This window comes from Aythya marila, assembly GCF_965140915.1.
Source record: "Aythya marila genome assembly, chromosome: 2".
NCBI classification, from domain to species: Eukaryota; Metazoa; Chordata; class Aves; order Anseriformes; family Anatidae; genus Aythya; species Aythya marila.
The window spans coordinates 32,556,918-32,574,895 of record NC_139043.1 but is presented as its reverse complement, the minus strand read 5'-3'; positions in this window follow the sequence as shown (position 1 = coordinate 32,574,895).

Genomic DNA, 17,978 nt, shown 5'->3' with positions numbered 1-17,978 from the left:
CATAGAGATCAGGAACTTACAGCATTGTGCTTTGTCTTATCACCTAGGATAGCAAAATGAAAAGGGGGAAAAGGCAGGAAATAAAAACCCAATTATATGCTGATTTGCTAATGTTATTTTTCAGATTAAATGCCACTTTCTGTTACAAAAACTGCAGCAGTTGAAGCTGTCAGTTTTCTGAATGCTTTCACATGAAGCCCTGTCATAGCAAACAGAACGTTGGATAGTCAGGCTCTGTAGGGGGGCAGCAAAACTTTGACAGAGGTTTAACAGCCCTTGAAATTATATCCCCAAACCTTGAAGAGCCTGCTGGTTCAGTGGGAAAAGACATAAGCTGAGCAAGTTATAAATAAACTCTTTTATCACAGGCAATGGTGTCTTGGTGACTTCAAAGGCCAAGTAAGAAGACTGATTTCTCTGAAGTCCCATAGACAGTAAGAACTTTATTGTGCTGGACAAGCGAATCCTAGTCCAGACCTGCAATTTGATAATACTAATTTTTTTCCTTTATTTCCCTCCTCTTGTCCTGTTTTGATATCATCATTTGAATTTCTGATAAACTGAGATCAGAAGACTTTCAATCTACATTTGATGTCAAATCTAGATGTGTGTATTTAACGCTTTGATTTCCTGTGCAGATTTTCTCTAATCTTGGAGCCAGCAATATAAACATATTAAATATAATGAAAAACAAATCTACAATTACATACACAGCTACTCACTGTCACCACTCCTTCTGTAGGTGAGAATGAAATGATGTTCCTGAGTGCATTGCAAGCTTTGTCTTTTTCCATATGTTCCATGTATGTAGATCAGTGTGATATAACTACATATATATATATATATAAGGTTAAAGTATATTTTAGCACCAACATTATGTTCAAAAAGGTTCTGAAAACATGAGATAGTCTTTGAAACTATCCTGGACTTCTTATTCTAAATATTACAGAAGATGTGAGCTGAGCAGGGTGAAAACTAGAATGCTTTAGGGTGACAAAATATCAGAAGACACCAAAACACATTACTATTATCCAAATCTTAGCCCTACTAACAGTGGGGCTAAAAGTATGTCACTGTGGACAATTGCCTTTTTAAAGGCCTAAATATACACTTGTTTTTTTTTTTTTTTTTTTTTTCTTTCCAGGCAGTCTCTACTACTAGTCATAAGGAACCTGTTCATAAGAATGAAAAAAAGTCCATCCAGTTTCAGTATGTGTATACCTTTCCTTGTCTGGAAGGTAACTGGTGTCTGGTGAATAACTGGAGAGAGGAGACTGGGTATGGACAGATAAAGTAGGATAAACAAGACAGCATCAGCATTTGAAGTGATTTGCATTGTGGTTAATGATGCGTTTGTGTTTTCTGACATAGGCATCTAAACAAAAAAGGAGAGTCTCAGCTTTCTTCCTCCCATCTTCCTCCAGTCCAGTGATAGGGATATGGTAAGGTCCCTATTTGTATCAGCCCATTTCAGAGTAAATTCTATATTTAAACTCATTTGTAGACACCTTCTCACTATTACATACGGCATTTTTTTTTTTTTTTCTGTGTAAAGTGTGCAGGCAATTTGCTTTACTTGCAGTATTCAAATCAGAATACTGTATACTTCTCTCTGTATGCAAGGAAAATCATGTCAGACACAGATACACAAAGGAAATACTGAAACACAGAATATTATCATTGGCAAAGCAAGGAAAGAAGTTGACCTGCTGCCAATATTTGTGGAGAACCAGCGGAAGGGGCAATACTCCAAAGGACACATACCTTAAGGTTCAGAGATGCAGCAATCTTTCATGTCAGACAAAGACAAAGAAGAAATGTTCCACCTGCTTCATGTGCCAAAGAAGCAGCCTCAGTTTTATTTTTGTTTTGTGTCTTGATGGTAAGCATTAAAAGGGCTAGACAGTAACAATATGATTTTCTTTTGAAAAAAAAAAAAAAAAAAACTGCCAGTAGAGAGGAAAAAAAATAAATAATAATAATAAAAAAAAAAAAAAAGATGAGAAGATTAGAAGTCTTCTAGCAGAAGGTAGCTCAGTGAGTCTTCCATGTGATATTTAACACTAAACAATATCTCTACTTTTTTTTTATTTAAAGCTGCCTTTAATACCTGATCTCCCAGTCTGTTCCTGAAATTTGATTTTCTGCATATGGCACCATAATGTGTCACAAGGGAAGGATTGCACTAACTTGGGATGTCACAGCTTAATTGTGTCATTGGTACCACAGAATTCTGTGACAGAATTTGTTTAAATACTAAGCTGCCAAACAGTTGAAATGTGGTAAGCTTTTTGAGAACTACCAGGTACCTCTGATAATCAGAATCAAATGGATTGAACTAGAAAATGGTGTTCAGAGAATCTCTCATTAGTGGTAACACGTACAGTTGAGTCTTGCATCTCTAAGATATATTAGTAACAAGTTATTCACAGTACAAACCATGAGACCAATAAATTCTGTGCATTAATAAATATATATATATATTTTTTTGAATAGTTATGCATGTGTGTGTGCAGCTTTTGAATGGAACAGAAAATAAATCCATCATGAGTTTCTTTGAATACTTTTCTCTTCTTGTGCTTTTCTTGCACAAGAAGATCCCATGATTGTCCTTTTGTCAGTCCATCACCATCTTGACAGCTCCTGAGCTGCAGTGTACCTTTGTTCTTTTCATCACCCTGCTAACTTTATGTTTTCCTTCAAGATACAGTGACTTATTTTTCCTCACATCCCCTCAAAGATCACACAAGCCAAAGTCTGTTTGGGATAACTTTATTACATTCTCAGCCTGATAATGTAGATGAACACAATGGATCTGTGTGTGACCATGTTCAGGATATGGACCATGAATCATCCATCATATGTTCTTGCTGTTGAACATGATATTCTCTGGTTAGAGCATAGACATTAAATTACTCAAAGATAACTCAAGGGCAGTACATAAGAGGTTATTTCATGGAGTCACTCAACATCTGGTAATATCCTAAACTTGATCACTACAAAACAAAAACAAAAATATTTTTAGAGGGTATTTTAGGAATATCCCTTTTATTCAAAGATTTTTGTGTTGAATTCCAGTTCTAAATTCTGAGCCTTTACCCAGTACTGTGCTAAGTTCTTGTTATGCTACTCTAATATGTTTTGAAGATTACTTTGGTCACTGTGGCACTTACTATTTTACAGTTTTAATATTATTATAACCCCAGCCTAGCCTTCTGCACTGATCCTCCTTTACCTTTCATAAATGATCTGTTTGATACACATGTATATTTAAACAAACACATAGATAAAGTTTATTTTCTTCTAAAATATATAGTCATGACAATAACATTTCATTATTTAGTTTATATTCCTTAATTTTATCCTCATTTAATCTCAGTATAAGCACAGAATAACTAATAAAATATAAAACAAAAATTGCACAGTGTCTCCCAAAATATTCTGAATTACCATGCTAAAGTTTCCAATTCTACTTCTCAGATCATGAATCTTCCTAAAAAAGAGCCTACGTATAAAGATGCATTTTTGCTATTTCAAGCCCTTATGCTGATCTCCTGATGACTACCTCTTGTCCCTCTGGATTCAACCTATATTCAACCTATACAAACCAGGAAAAAAAAAAAAAAAAAAAAAAAAAAAAAAAAAAAAAAAAAAAGTACCTTTAAAATTCAGCTGTCCACCTTTCACCTTTTCTTTCAGTGAAAATGATATTTTGCTGTTTTTCATCCAATTTTATATTCTGCTTAATCATCTCATGTCAGACCATTATTTCTGTTCTAACATTTTCTGTTTGTCTTCAACATAGAAGATAGAACAAATCTTTAATGTTATTAATATCATCAATATCTCCTTATAGCATCATCTTGCAAAACCTGAAAACGCAATCAAATATTCATCATTTCTAATTTTAAAAGTCTATCCTGAGATATCGATGTATGTAGATATCTTCAAATAGGAAAAACGCTGTAGTGTGAGATTATAGAATCATAGAACGGGTTGGAAGGGACCTCCAGAAATCATCAGGTCCAATTTTTCATGGGAAAAGGGAGCCTAGGTGATATGATTGAAAGTGTGCTCTGGAGAGAAGATGAAGGGTGGCAGGGGAAGAGCAGGAGAAGTGGTGTAGAGGTGACATCAGAAGCTCTAGGAAGAGGTCACCTGTTCTGAATCTGCCTGTGGCATCATGTACCAGCACTGTCCTATATCAACTTTTTTTTCCTACTTTCAGATTATTTTTTATGAAACTTCTTGAAAATCATGAAATTAGTGTTGAACAGACAATTTGGATAATGTCATTAAGGATGGTAATGAGCAAACACACTGAAAAGTGTTATGGAAGTGCTGCAGTAATATTTTTATTAGTTGGGAATTTTAAAAAGAAAAAAAAAAGAGAAAAACACAGATTTAGCTACTTAACCTATTGACATACATTTGGCATGAGACTGCCATGTGCTTTAGCAAAGGTGTTGCTGGGACCCACAATCTTAATTTGTATTTAGATCCAGGTCCAGACCCTGTAGATCTTTTATTTTACTTCCACAGCCTCTGAACTACACAGTTGATTGTATTAATATAAAACTGCATTGTAACCAGATTTTTCCTTGTACAGGAATATCTTGCCTTTAGGTTTACCTGTAGTTATCTCATTACTAAAGAACTCATTACTAAAGATCATATTGTAATGCATAAGCACATTATAACAAATCATCTTGAAGCCTAGCATGGAGAAGAAAGACCACAGAGGAACCTACAGTCAGATTTTTGATGAAGTGCCTGTATATACGCAGTTTCCAACCTTCCTCTTTCAATTATCTTTCAGCACTTCAGTTGCCAGCACTATCACCAACGTGGTCACAGATGGAAGGACATTTCCAGAACCCAGAAATTCAGAACTCAAAATACACCAAGAGGTTAATTCCAAATACAGCAATTGCCCCTCACTTTTCCTCTGATAACTACTTGGTCATCAGCAAAAAGTGCCTGGAGGTTGTTAGCACTGCCTATTGGGAATGATCCCTGGCTCACATTAACTTCCAGACTGGAGCCTGGGACGTGTTCAGGTTGGCTCTCTAGCAACATGAATCTCACTTGGACTGAAATGCTGGTTCTGTTTTCCTGGCAAAACCTGAAAGAGAAAGCAGGTGTTGATATGTCCCAAAGTCGAAGATTTTACCCTGGCACACAGAGATCCTTCTTTATCGTGCTAGCTTGAGCCAGAATGTATACAGCTTGACTCTGTCACAACCTGGTGAAAAATCAATAGCAATGAATAGCATAGAGTCTTACGACTTGGGGAGGCCTTGGAGACACGGAGACCAGCCTTGCCTCTGATCTGCTGAGTGACCTTGGGAAAGTCACTTTGCTGCTACATGTATCAGTTCCTGTTTTTCAACTATGTGTTATAAGCCTATAGCACCCTGCTTAGAACGTGCCTTAAGATTTATTTGTAAGAGTGCTGCAGAACAGCAATGTTCTGCATGCTAAAGAACAGAATTCATTAACCCTGCTTCATTGTCGTATAAATTAGACTACACTGTGTTTATGGTTATTCTATTTTATTATCTCCCCAGTGCTAGACAGGTATATTAAAGTAGGGTATAAAATAATAATACATATTTAATACAATACATGGACCTGTGGTCCATATACATGTACATAAAGAAAGGAGGAAAAGGCAAAAGTCCTAAAACTGAATTGACATGGCATGTATCAAGATATGCTCTCACTGAAGTTTTCTGGGTGTGATATGACTACTTAAGTGTCCACACTTGTAACATGCCTCTCTGGTAATTCAGCAAATATTATTCCTATTTTAGAGTTTGGAGAGTTGAGGAGGAGAAGGGAAGAGATTCGCCAAAGAACACTGGGTAACGCTGCAGATGAGGCTGCTCGATGATCCTCCCTGATCCACACCTTCCTGTGAGCAGCCCTTGTGTGCTGGGCTGTACCCCCTGCCAAGAGCTGTGAGGAAATGAGGGACCAAATTCAGAAAGACAGCTTTTGCTCCACAGGTTCCTGGCAGCAGTTGTTTTCTAGGCTTTGCTGGCCAATGGGTACTGCACTTAGTCTTCTTTAGACTGTCTCTCTGTTGTGAGCTGGAAGTAGAAAGCCTAGCACACAGCATTCTCTCTCAAGCTGTAGGTTGTCAAAGACACTGAGAATACCTTTTCACTTCACAATTTCTATTTATCACAAATACCTGCCAGGTCTTCATCTTTCATAGGCCACAGCATTTACATGGGCAGATACTTACAGGACAAGGGGGAATGATTTTAAATTAAAAGAGGGGAGATATAGATTAGCTGTTAGGAGGAGATTCCTTACCCAGAGGGTGGTGAGGAACTGCAACAGGCTGCCCAGAGAAGTTGTGGATGCCCCATCCCTGGAGGTGTTCAAGACTAGGTTAGATAGGGCCCTGGGCAACAGGACCCTAGAATCTAGTGGGAGCTGTCCCTGGCCATGGCGGGGGAGGGCTAGAACTAGATGATCTTTAAGGTCCCTTCCAATCCAAACCATTCTGTGATTCTATAATTTTTATCTTTACTGCTCAGAAGCTTCTGTTGTACTATAAGGGGGAAAACAGGGAGGCTTTAGGCTCAGAGAGTGTAAATTTGTGGACAAGTCACAAAACAGGTGTAGCAGAAGGTGATCTAAATGCAGGTCCTCTGAGGGCAAAGCAAGGGCAATAATCACAAGGTCTAACTTTACCCCCTCACGTTTGTTTTTTCTGTTGACTTTTATTTTCCTTCATTTCCATTCCTGTTTTCACTTACATTTTGAATCTGTTTGGATGTTGCTTGTTTGTTTCTAGAAAACTACTTCATTTTTAAGGAAGTTCTTAAGGAAGTAACACTTCACTGAACACTTCCCTTCATCCCTCCCAGATTTTGCATGGTCATTTTGTCTCTCTGGTCTACTGGGAGATGGAGTGCAGCAGCTGGGAAGGGGCCAAGGACCAAGGCAGGGCCAGCTGGGGTGGGGGCACTCCCAGGCATGCATGTGACTCCACTTCACAGAACACTCTGCTTCTCAGGCAATTCCTTTGATGTTTGACAATATATTTTATTCAGGGGGTCACATTTCACCTCTGATATATTTAAGTTTTGTCTGTGGTTCAAGAATCACCATTAGAGTTGTTGCTTTTTCAATGTTTTGGTCTTGGAGACCTAACAAATCTGCAGCCAATAAAAACTCATTTTTTCTGTTGTATGCCCAAAAAATATCATCATGTAACTAACAAATATCATATTTTGGTTACAATATCAGATGGGCAGAGCTTGTTACCTCCCAGCAGATTAACCTTTGAATCTTTACCGATTCATTAACTGTGCACATCAGTCACCAGATTTCAGTAAAATTTATTGCAATTAAGGATTGCAGTGCTGTGGAGGCTGAATAGGATTCTCCGTTATCAGTACCATTAATGGCTTTCTGAACTGTTGCCAGTTCATTCACCCCACCCAGCTTTCAATAATAAAATAATTTTGACAGAGGGCCCATGTTTCAACATTTTTAATAAAAACAAAATAAAAAAACCATCAGTAACAGAGCAGTAAAGTTTTCCCTCTCTTTCCTCTTTGCCAAAACTAACAGAAAGGAAAATGTCAGCCTGGCTTGGCTCCAAAAAAGGAGGAAATTGAATGGTCTCAGTTCTCATTCTTTGACTAGTAGCATTGTGTACATAGAAGACTTGACTCTTGGGCTCATTTTGACGGATCTGAAACACAGATAAGAATGTAGAAGACTAGATTCTATAATTTATAGCCAATGATTCTGTTTAAGATCTTTCAGTACCACATAACAAATCAATGTGATTTAGAAAATAACATGGTTTCTGCCATTGACATAAGCCATATGTGAACTGCTAAGCTACTATGTAAGCCACAGCTATAAATTTTAGTCAGTAGGAGGAGATTCTTTATGCTTTTCTGCTCAAAATAATTTAATCCATTATCAACATTTTGAATGAATCTTGCTAAATTGTAGTCTGGTAATTTGCTGGAATGTCTCTCTTGCACTAAGGGAAGATAGAAGGCTGTCTTCCAATCAGTTTTCTATGTAATTCACTCAAACTAACTTTGTAAAATAGGACAAAAATTGTATCTTACAAGCCTGTTAATATGCTGCAGTCATATACTGATTAAAGATTAAAACCTGCCTGATTTTTTTGCATATGATCTGACTGAATAATAATAATAATGGTTAGTCAGAAACACTAAGCTCAGTGAATAGAAGAGTTAAGTATCAGCAAGTGTCCAGTCTTACCTAAAAATAGTTTAACATTTCAAATTCAACTTGAACTTCTTTGCAAACTTCATGCTTGCTTGTGCTTTCCTTGCACATCTGAGATTTCTGATAGTTTGAAGGCATAAAAGTAAAAATGTTCATAATCCAAACAACAACAAAAAAAAAACGTGTACAGGGCTTCTCCTGATCAGTTGTGATTTTAAATGCTGGTGGAGATTCCATTCATCTCTAAGGCTCCTTTGAAGGAGCATAGTCCCATTCAAGACACTCACAATCATATTTGAAAAATCATGGCACTCAAGCAAAGCCTCACCTGTGCCTCGGAAGACTACTTATCATCCTCTGCAATTATTAATGAGAAATATGTACACTCTGAGAGTGATTGGGGTCTTAATTTTCTTAATTACTCTCTGGAAGCACCTCTGAGAGCAAATAGTTTCCCTGCTGAAGCTGCATCAGGTTAACTGTCTTCTGTGGGGTAGGATAAATCTGTGCCTACAAATCTCTGCACTGTTCCTCTAAACTGCAAGCACTTAAACAGTATAAGTAGTTAGGGTGGGAAGAAGGTTCATCTCCCCTACATGGAATGCTGTAGAACTGGTCTCTCCCAAGGGGCACCGCTTACTTCCTACACGCTAGACAAAATTGAAAGTAAATCCTACCCAAAAGCTTTGGAACCCAATACTCAGTAGATCCATGCCATTAAAACAGTGTCTGAGTGGGAAGTAGGTGGAATAATTAGTTTATTGGTCCTCAAAGAAATGAGTTCCTAGCGCTGTGATTGCTTTTTGCCTAGCTGTACCTCCTTACTGCACTGAGTTTTCATGCTTGGAGAAAAAGGAGGCACAAATTTTTCCCCTTTCTACCATGCTCTATTTTCTAAAGAAACAAACAACAGCAAAGATCCAAGCATATGAGGTAGAGGGAGCTATTACACTTTTTGCCCTGGTCCCCTGTCTGGTCAAATTGTGCTCACCAACTCTTCAGTTTAAAGGCAATCCATGTAGTTGAAATGCAAAGTTGATTGCCTTAACAGGGCCATGTGTTGCTTCTGATGCAGAATTACCAGAGCACCCTGTCTTGTAACAGGAGAGCCCAAGGGCTTTACAGTACAAACTAAGCTAGTTTCTCGAATCCTAGCTCAGCAGTCACTCAGCCCAGTTACCACTGCACATGTACACATCCCTGGTGTAGCAAGCCAGATGCATGCAGTGCAGCTTTGAAAAGGTGATCTGCAAATCTTTTTGTGATGTGAATAAAATAAATAGCTAGCACTAACTCAGAGTGTTTCTGGTGTGTACATTTATTTTGTTTATTAAAAAATCCTGTGCTCTTGTAACAAAACACAGCATTTGGAAGCAGTTCTGGTGTAAGGAAATGAGAACAGATTTTCTAAGGTGAAAGGATGCTAGGAGAGGACCTGTTTTAACTCTTAAACAAACAATACCAGAGGTTGAACATTTCTTTCTCATCTCTAGTCTATGAAATAGTTTTAGGAAATGTACTGATTAGGAAAGTATTTGGTTTGGCCCTGTAGATGTGTTACTGACCCTGGCCGTTTGCAGAATATTGGCTTTTGCAGTGTGGATGTCACTTTGGCTATTAAAATATTGGTATGAGCTATTGAGTGTTAATGCTGTACAACTTCAATAGCTTGTGAAGATTAAAGGAAAATTACCATTTGTATCACTTCCATGAGACAGACTTTCATGAGGAGCCATTCCGATCACATGGCTTAATCAGCTCCTGGTTTTGCACCAATTCCCTCCTCCCACCCCCCACCCCCCCCAAAAAAAAAAAAAAAAAAAAAAAAAAAAAAAAGAGGGAAGAGATTTCAGTGGAATAATTAAGTGAAGAAAATATCAGTCTCTCAGAACAATTAATTTCAGGACTTACACATTTAGGAAAAGATATTAGGAGGCTTAAAGTTGAAAACAGGCCTCTGGTGAGATTTTCAAAAATGTCTAACCTGTCTAAGAACTTCTAAAAATCTCACTAGGTACTTGTCTATAGAAATCTAATTCCAACTAATTTCAGCAGAAGTTAGGTACTGACCAGACAAAGGTCCAAACCACAACAGACTTTTGGAATTATACCCAGAGGAAGAAAAAAAAAAAAAAAAAAAAGACAGTGAAAAATATTTTTATACACTGAAGGGTTTATGTATTGTTTACAATACAACACAAAGCTAAAGAAAAGAAAAAATCCGATGCTAATGCTTTGTTTTGACAATTTACCCCAATGTGTCCTTTCAGCTTCTTCTCAAAATGGACACAGAAGCTGCTTATGAAGACAGCAGAACTATAAACTATAAACTCAACATCTCAGTCTTGGCTGGTTAATTAGGAGGACAAAGAATAAGAGTTTTTCCTGTATTGTGAAACTATTCATTTTTAGTCAGTTTTCCACTAGAATATTGAAGATAGCAATAACATTAGTGATACATAAGCTTCTAAAGTAATAAAATCAGGCATTAGATTTTTAGAGATTTTTTCTATTCTAGCAAAAACCTCCAAACGTTCATGAAGCTACTGTAGAAGAGGAAGAGGAAACAGCACTTTGTTTCACTAGTGTGACATTGTGCACAGCTGAAACTGAAGAATGCTCTTCCCCTTTCTTTTTCTGGTGGGTCTTCCTACAACACAGAAATAGTTTCTTACATCAAATTTTCTTAACATGTTTAAGCACTATTTATTCAGTTAGATACCTGAGTTGATTTTTAAATTAGCTCAACTGGTCAGACATTTTTCAAAGTCTTGTTCATTTCTGGATTTGTCATACCTGACTTTAAGCTATTACCTGAGACACTTAACTTTAATGCCCAGTCTCTTTTTATTTTCTTTACAGTCAATGAGCATAGTAAGACACCTATAACTAAATTGTAGGAGAGCTCTCTTGCCCTTGCATGTTAAGAGTACCTAAGGGCAAATAACTTTTTGTGGCCTAAAAGTATGGACAATTAGTAATATAAATAACATAAAATATCATTGCTGCCTAGGAATATGGGCAATGAATTGTGGTCTACAACTGCATAAGAACCTTAATACCTTTCAAAATATGGCCTTGGACCACATCACTGCATCACAGTCTGAAAGAAGAGAGTCTTTGTTTCATACCAGGGAGAAGCACACAAGTTTTGAGGCAGAGAGCTGTTTAAAAAGAAAGATTGTACAGTCTCCTCAGTTCCACCAAAGCAAGATCCTCTCCTGTGGCCAGCAACAGTTAATTCTTACGTAAGAAAAAGTGGGGCTTTTGTCTTTGAAGATATATCTCCTACTGAACATATTAAAATAAATAAATAAATAGTAGCAGGTAAGTAAAAATTACTATTTTATAATTTAATTTACTATTTAGTAAAGCTTGAATGTTTTCTATAACAGTTCAATAGATTTTCTTAAATAAAGTTTCCCCTGCTGGAGCTTCAGTTGCAAAGGCAGAACACCCCCGAGTAATAAGAGCCAAAGGTTCAAGCACAGACCACTTCATATCTCAAAGCTCCGGCTCCTCCAAACTTCTTCAATCTTTGCCCTCTACGTGGTATTTACTACAAGTTTTGGTTCAGAGCAAAGCAGATAACAAATGGTTCCTCTTATTGAGTATTCTACAGTCTTTGTGTGATGTAACATCTGTCAGAAATTTATAGATTGATGTTTCAGTTTTATGTAGTATTGTGGTCTTTGGCCTCAGAACTAAAACCAAAATAAATGTGAACATTTTTGGATCTTTTACTAAAACTACGCTATGCATTCCTTTAATCTTTCTTTCTAGAGACACTGTACAATAGTTTCCTTGTTTTAGACTTTCAGCATTGCTGACATTAATGCAATTATTTTTGACAAGTTGAAAATCTTCCTGTAATTGAGTTTCTATTTGACTTTAATGTTTGCCCCATTTGGAAGGCCCTGTTAACAGATTTCAAGCTGTGATAATAATATTTCCTTCCTCTATTATCAAACGTTCTAATCTGTTTTCTTTCCAGATCACCACTGCTCAAAACGGCCATGAGATATTTTTTCAAAAGGTGGAAAAGGTCTGTTTTTTAAAAAGCTTTGGGTTTGGGGTTTTATTTCTATTTTTTTTCCAAATGACAAAGTGCATCTCAAAACAAGTCAGCAAGCCAGGAAGCACAAAATTAAGATTTAATACAACAATATTTACTCAGCACCCTTTATAAAACTGTACCTATTATTTAAAAGTAACTTGTGTAGTTTATTTGCCAAGTGTTAACTGATACAGATATAATGAAAAATAGATTTGCTGAAAGCATTTTTCAGAGCAGTAGGTGTTATAAAAGCCACATAACGGTTAAATTTAAAATAACTCACCCACCTAAGTTATCTTCTTTGAAATATTTTCCTTTGCTTGTATGATATTTCTTATTTGTACAGTCAAGGACACAAAAAAGAATGTAAAAATTAAAGACTTCAGTCTTTACCAGTATAAATTTCCTGAACTGTCACTCACAGAAGTTATTGACCCAAATGTTTAAGGCACATTGACAATGAAGTTATCGTTTTGGTTTCAACTTGATTTTCCTTTTTTCCTGGCAGGGTTGCTTCAAGTCATTTATTCTGAGATATCCATGACACAGTATAGCTATGTTACTCTTAAAAATAGACTCTGGGGTCACTCTTGTGACTCTCTGATAGTTTGGGTTTAAAATAAAAATGCCAGTCTTCAACTCTGGCTGTAGCCCTCTGTTTTTGGAAAGTGCAGCCAGGGAAACTGTATAGATACCAGAAGTAAAATTATTTTTCCCTACTCACTGATCCAACTAATATTTAAAGGATAAAAGATGAAGCAAGGTTTTAATACAAACCCCTGCAAAAGCAGGCAAATAAAGGACAGTGCCATAGACAAGGAAGATCATTTTTAAGTACTGCCTACTGCAGACCCTTGTTCCTGGTCTACATCAGCTGGTGGTCACCTAGAGCAGCAGGGTTGGGAAGGATGTCTACTACCATTCTAGTATCACCCAAAATGTGCATACCAGCACTCATTTAAAGCATTATTCACATTTATTATGCATTTTTAAGGGTGTATAGAAACTGGAATCAGATGAGAGAGGTAATAAGATATGATCTCAAATATTCTTTCATTGTTGCAATTATTGGCAATTGTTCTGACACCATTTCTCTGCAAAATTCAAGAGCAAGCCTCTCACCACCAGTGCAGAAAGCCAGAAACATAATGGTAAGGACAAAATTTTTAGTTTCATCTGCTATAGGAGAATTGCTATGATGTGCTTATCACCCATACATTTCTTTTGCCTTAAACACACTGAATAGGAAAGGGGCTGGCCCAGATTTCTGCCATAGATACACAGGAGCAGCAATGAAGAGTAAAGAAACAAATAATCTATAATAATCACTGGGAACTGCTCTGATGCTGCCTCTAAGGACTGGGCATTATCACTCCTCTTTTCCATGCCTTGTCCTCCCTTGGTTCCTCAATATACTGTTACTGTCTTGAAGCTATACACTAGGGAGGAGGGTTGCCTTTGCAGGAGCTACAGTCAATACCAAAGAAAAGTCGTCAGCTACCCACATGTTGAGAAGAAATGTGGCCATGAAACTTTTGATGAAATAAGGAATTATAGTACATCACAAAACTCATAAGTAAATGACAAAATAGTAATGTACTGTTTCATTACCATCTGTGTTTCATTAATAGACTATGTTATAGAATGTGTTTCCATTAACAAATAAAGACATGATTATTTGCTACATCTGGTCAAATAACATAAAAGCAGATTTGAAATAAATTCACATAGAAATGACTCATATTCAATTTTCCATTATTCGTGGATTAGTGGTTCTGCTTATCTCCAGATACTCTATTTCATGCTGATATTCATGAAAATGTCCACCAGCTACCCTAAATTTGTGATCATGTGCCTGAAACACGTGTTTCACAATGGAACACAATGAAAGAACTCCTTCTTTGTTCTTTTTCTCTCACTGAATAGAGCAATTCTTCCAATAGGGAAGCAGGAAGTGGAACCATTCTGTGCTGTGATTGCAGAGCAGGAGACCTTTCAGGTCTGAAACCTGAGCAGCAAAGTGAAAAGGTGCAAACTGGCACTCAGCAAAATGAACACTGTGTGACAGAAAAATGTTGAGTTCACATAGGTCTGGAACTGGCATTTTAAAGCTGTGATGAATGCAAGGAAAAACACACCTTGAACAGTGTTGGTGTGAAATATTTTGTAGTTTGCATTTTGTCCCACAGATATACCTTGTATCATTAATCTAAATGGTGTCGCAGTGTCATACTTCACAAAAATTCTTGTGTTGAAGTTTTCTTTACCACTGAACACTGGAAATCTCAACTTCTTTTTAACCATTAGAATATGTTTCTAAACATCATTTCCATTGCCAGGAGGCTCTTCCACAAAACCAGAAATGTACAACAACAACCAACCAACCAACCAATCAAACAAACAAACAAACAAACAAAAAACTTCTCAACTTCCACTGTCTGTCAGAATTAAAAGTCTCTAAAAGAGCTATGCTCCTCATTGCCTGCCTTTCCTATTAATGGGGTGGTGCTATATGTAATAGAACAAGATGAAGGAGGATGTATCTTGAGCATATAAGGATAGACATGAAGACTATCTGGTGCAAAGTTTTAAAAAGCTAGCAATTTCTGGGCTGTGTTTTTAGCGTATGCAGTAAGCTGCTGCAACATTTACTGTCCTACTCATTGCAGCATAGAATTGTGAAGCAATTAATACTTTTTTGTTTGCATATTATTGTTTGTCTTTTTCTATTTATACATTTAACAAATCAGTGAATGAACTACAGTGGACATTCTGTACATGATTTTTTTTCATGTTGTTATTATATAAATTGTTCCTCAATGTTGCTAGCTTTCATTGGCACCTTTTAAAACACCCAGTCTTTATTTTTTTCTAGCTTAGGATTCCCTGGAGAAGAGTCCAGCACTGAAGAACATTTATTTTAGCATTAGGAAAGATAAAAGCTACAAAGTTATTACTAGGCCTTTGCCCTATGAAATATAACATGCTGATTTTAAAAGACAGAACAGAAATCCAGAATACCAAAACTCAAAAAATCTGCTTAATGCACCATCAAGCAAAACAGAGGGGAATTCATCAAGCAGACTAGAGAGCTGACAACAGGTTGGTCACCAAATATAGCATGATGTGAAAATTATCTTGTTTGAAAAAATATTTTATTTTGTAGTAGCTGGATGCATGAGTATAGCATGAATGTAAACAGTGTCAATGCTGTAAAACAATGCAGATATTTCCACATATTCTCCTGCATTGCATGTGAAGCAAAAGTGGATATCAGTTACAGAGTGGTATCAGTTACAGAGACAACTTTTATTACATAGCTTATAACTTGTACTATGCTCCATCCCCTTATTCTTCTAGAAGTACATGTAAGACTGGAATTGCATGTAAGATGATACTCTATAATTGCCTAGTAGGATTTGTTGGCTCTGTTGTCCCTTTATTAGCTAGCAGGTTTGTGATTGCACATGAAGTAACACTGAATAATAATAATAACTGATATATAGTTTTAAAAAATGACAGCAAGTAACATAGCTTCATAATTTGAGTTTTTCTGAAGATTGAAGTTGTTTGCCATTTATGTAAGAGTAACACATTTCAGTCTAGGGTTCTTTGTTTTTTCTTTCTTTTCTTTTCAAATGACAGCATAGGTTTAACATTTGTGGGAAGGGATGGAACTGCTTCTATTACTGATTTTTGCCACAGTATTGTGACTCATACCTGCATATGCTGCTTTCCCTGTATACACAGATATTTCAGTCTCTATGTCTCAGTCATGTCTCATCCTTTGTGACCTGAACTTGTTGAATAAGCAGATTTATAAATATGGTTGTGACATATATATATATAGGGTTTTTAAACAGTTACAAAAAGTCTTCAGACTCATATCAGAGACTTTGGATCTAATTCAAGTCTCTTTATCCCCTGATAGCAAGATATCATCTCTAAGGTAAGATTTAAGCTCCATCTATATCTTGTGGAGAGAGACAGACACATTTAGGAGGTGATCTCTCTCATACAGATGGTTACGTATAGGTGTCCTGGTTTTGGTTGAGATTGAGTTAATTTAGTAGCTGGCAGAGTGCTGTGTTTTGGATTTAGGATAAGAAAAATGTTGATAACATATTCATGTTTTAGTTATTGCAGAGTAGTGCTTACACTAAGCCAAGGACTTTTCAACATCTCGTACTGCCCTGCCAACAAGCTGGCTGGGGGTTGCAGCAGGAGCTGGGAGGGGACACATCCAGGACAGCTGACCCAAACTGGCCAAAGGGGTATTCCATACCATGTGGCGTCATGCTGAACAATTAATATTAGGTAACTGGCTAGGGCAAGAGGAACTGCTGCTCAGGGTTAGGATGGGCGTCAGTGGGTGGTGGGAAATTGCTCTGGGCATCACTTGTTTTGTATATTCTATTATCAATATCATTGTCATTATCGTTATTGTTATCACTTCTCTTCATTTTCTGTCCTATTAAACTGCCTTTATCTCAACCCAGGAGCTTTTACTTTCACTCCCAATTCTCTCCTGTTCCATTGGGGGGTGAAGTTGGTGAGGAGTGTTGCATGCTAGCTGCCTATGTGAGGCTGTGTGGTGCCTAGCTGCCTGCCAGGTTAAACCTGGCATATATTTATGACTTAGCATATATTGTTATGTGCTACATAACACTATGCTACAATAGAGGCTTAACAGTTAGAAGGTTAGGAAAGTACAAGATCAGTGGAGCCAGTGTTTCACCCTTCTTAATATTCTTTATAGGCATTGGTTACTTAACAAGAGTGATTTCTTGAGTTTTAAATATTCTTTATTAATCTTGATCAGTGTGGTTGTCAGCAGTCTGATTTTCTATGTAGTGTCCAAGATAGGTAAGCAAAATGCATCTCAGAAGAGACAATGCCTCAGAAGACATGATTCAGTTTACTTCCATAAAACTCTCAAATGGAGCAGTAACTGATTCATGAAATGTAACTTATAAACTGGTCCCCACAAAGGAGTCTTGCCTGGCTTGTTGGTGACCATCATTTCTCCCTACAAATACCAGGAAATTTTCCTCCATATTTTCACATCACTTAATTTTTTCTTAAAACAAACAAACAAAACAAAACCAAACCAAAACAAAACAAAAAAAAACAACAATCAAACAAAAAACTTTTCCTTAAAAAAAATAAGGCCTTTGCATTTTTTTATTTATTATTAATATTAATATTAATTTTATGTGACATACAAAATGCAGGTCCATTTATATCAGAAAGCTGCACAGAAACTCTGGACTGCAGTGCTTCATGAAGTGAAAATATGAAACCACATGGAAATCAGAAAATTATTCTCTCACTCTTATATGTATATATATAGCATAAATTTTAAGGTTGCAGTGTTTATGCTGTCTCTAGTCATCTCACCATGTAACCATCATGACTACAAGTCCAAGCAGTGTTAAGAGGTTATATTTAGTAAGCAGCTGACAATGACTCATGAACTCAAAGCACAAAGGAGGACATTGCTAATCTTCATGTGTTCCCACAGATAAATCCAACATCTTGCACACTGATAGACTGCGCACAAGGATGCCTCATACCCGGGTGCTGAGGTGGTTTTCCTGAAAAACAAAGACTGGTTAAAACACTATGCAGATACCTAAAAATCAAAGGCCTCTGGCTTTATAAGCCCACTTTACTGCCTGATTTTGAA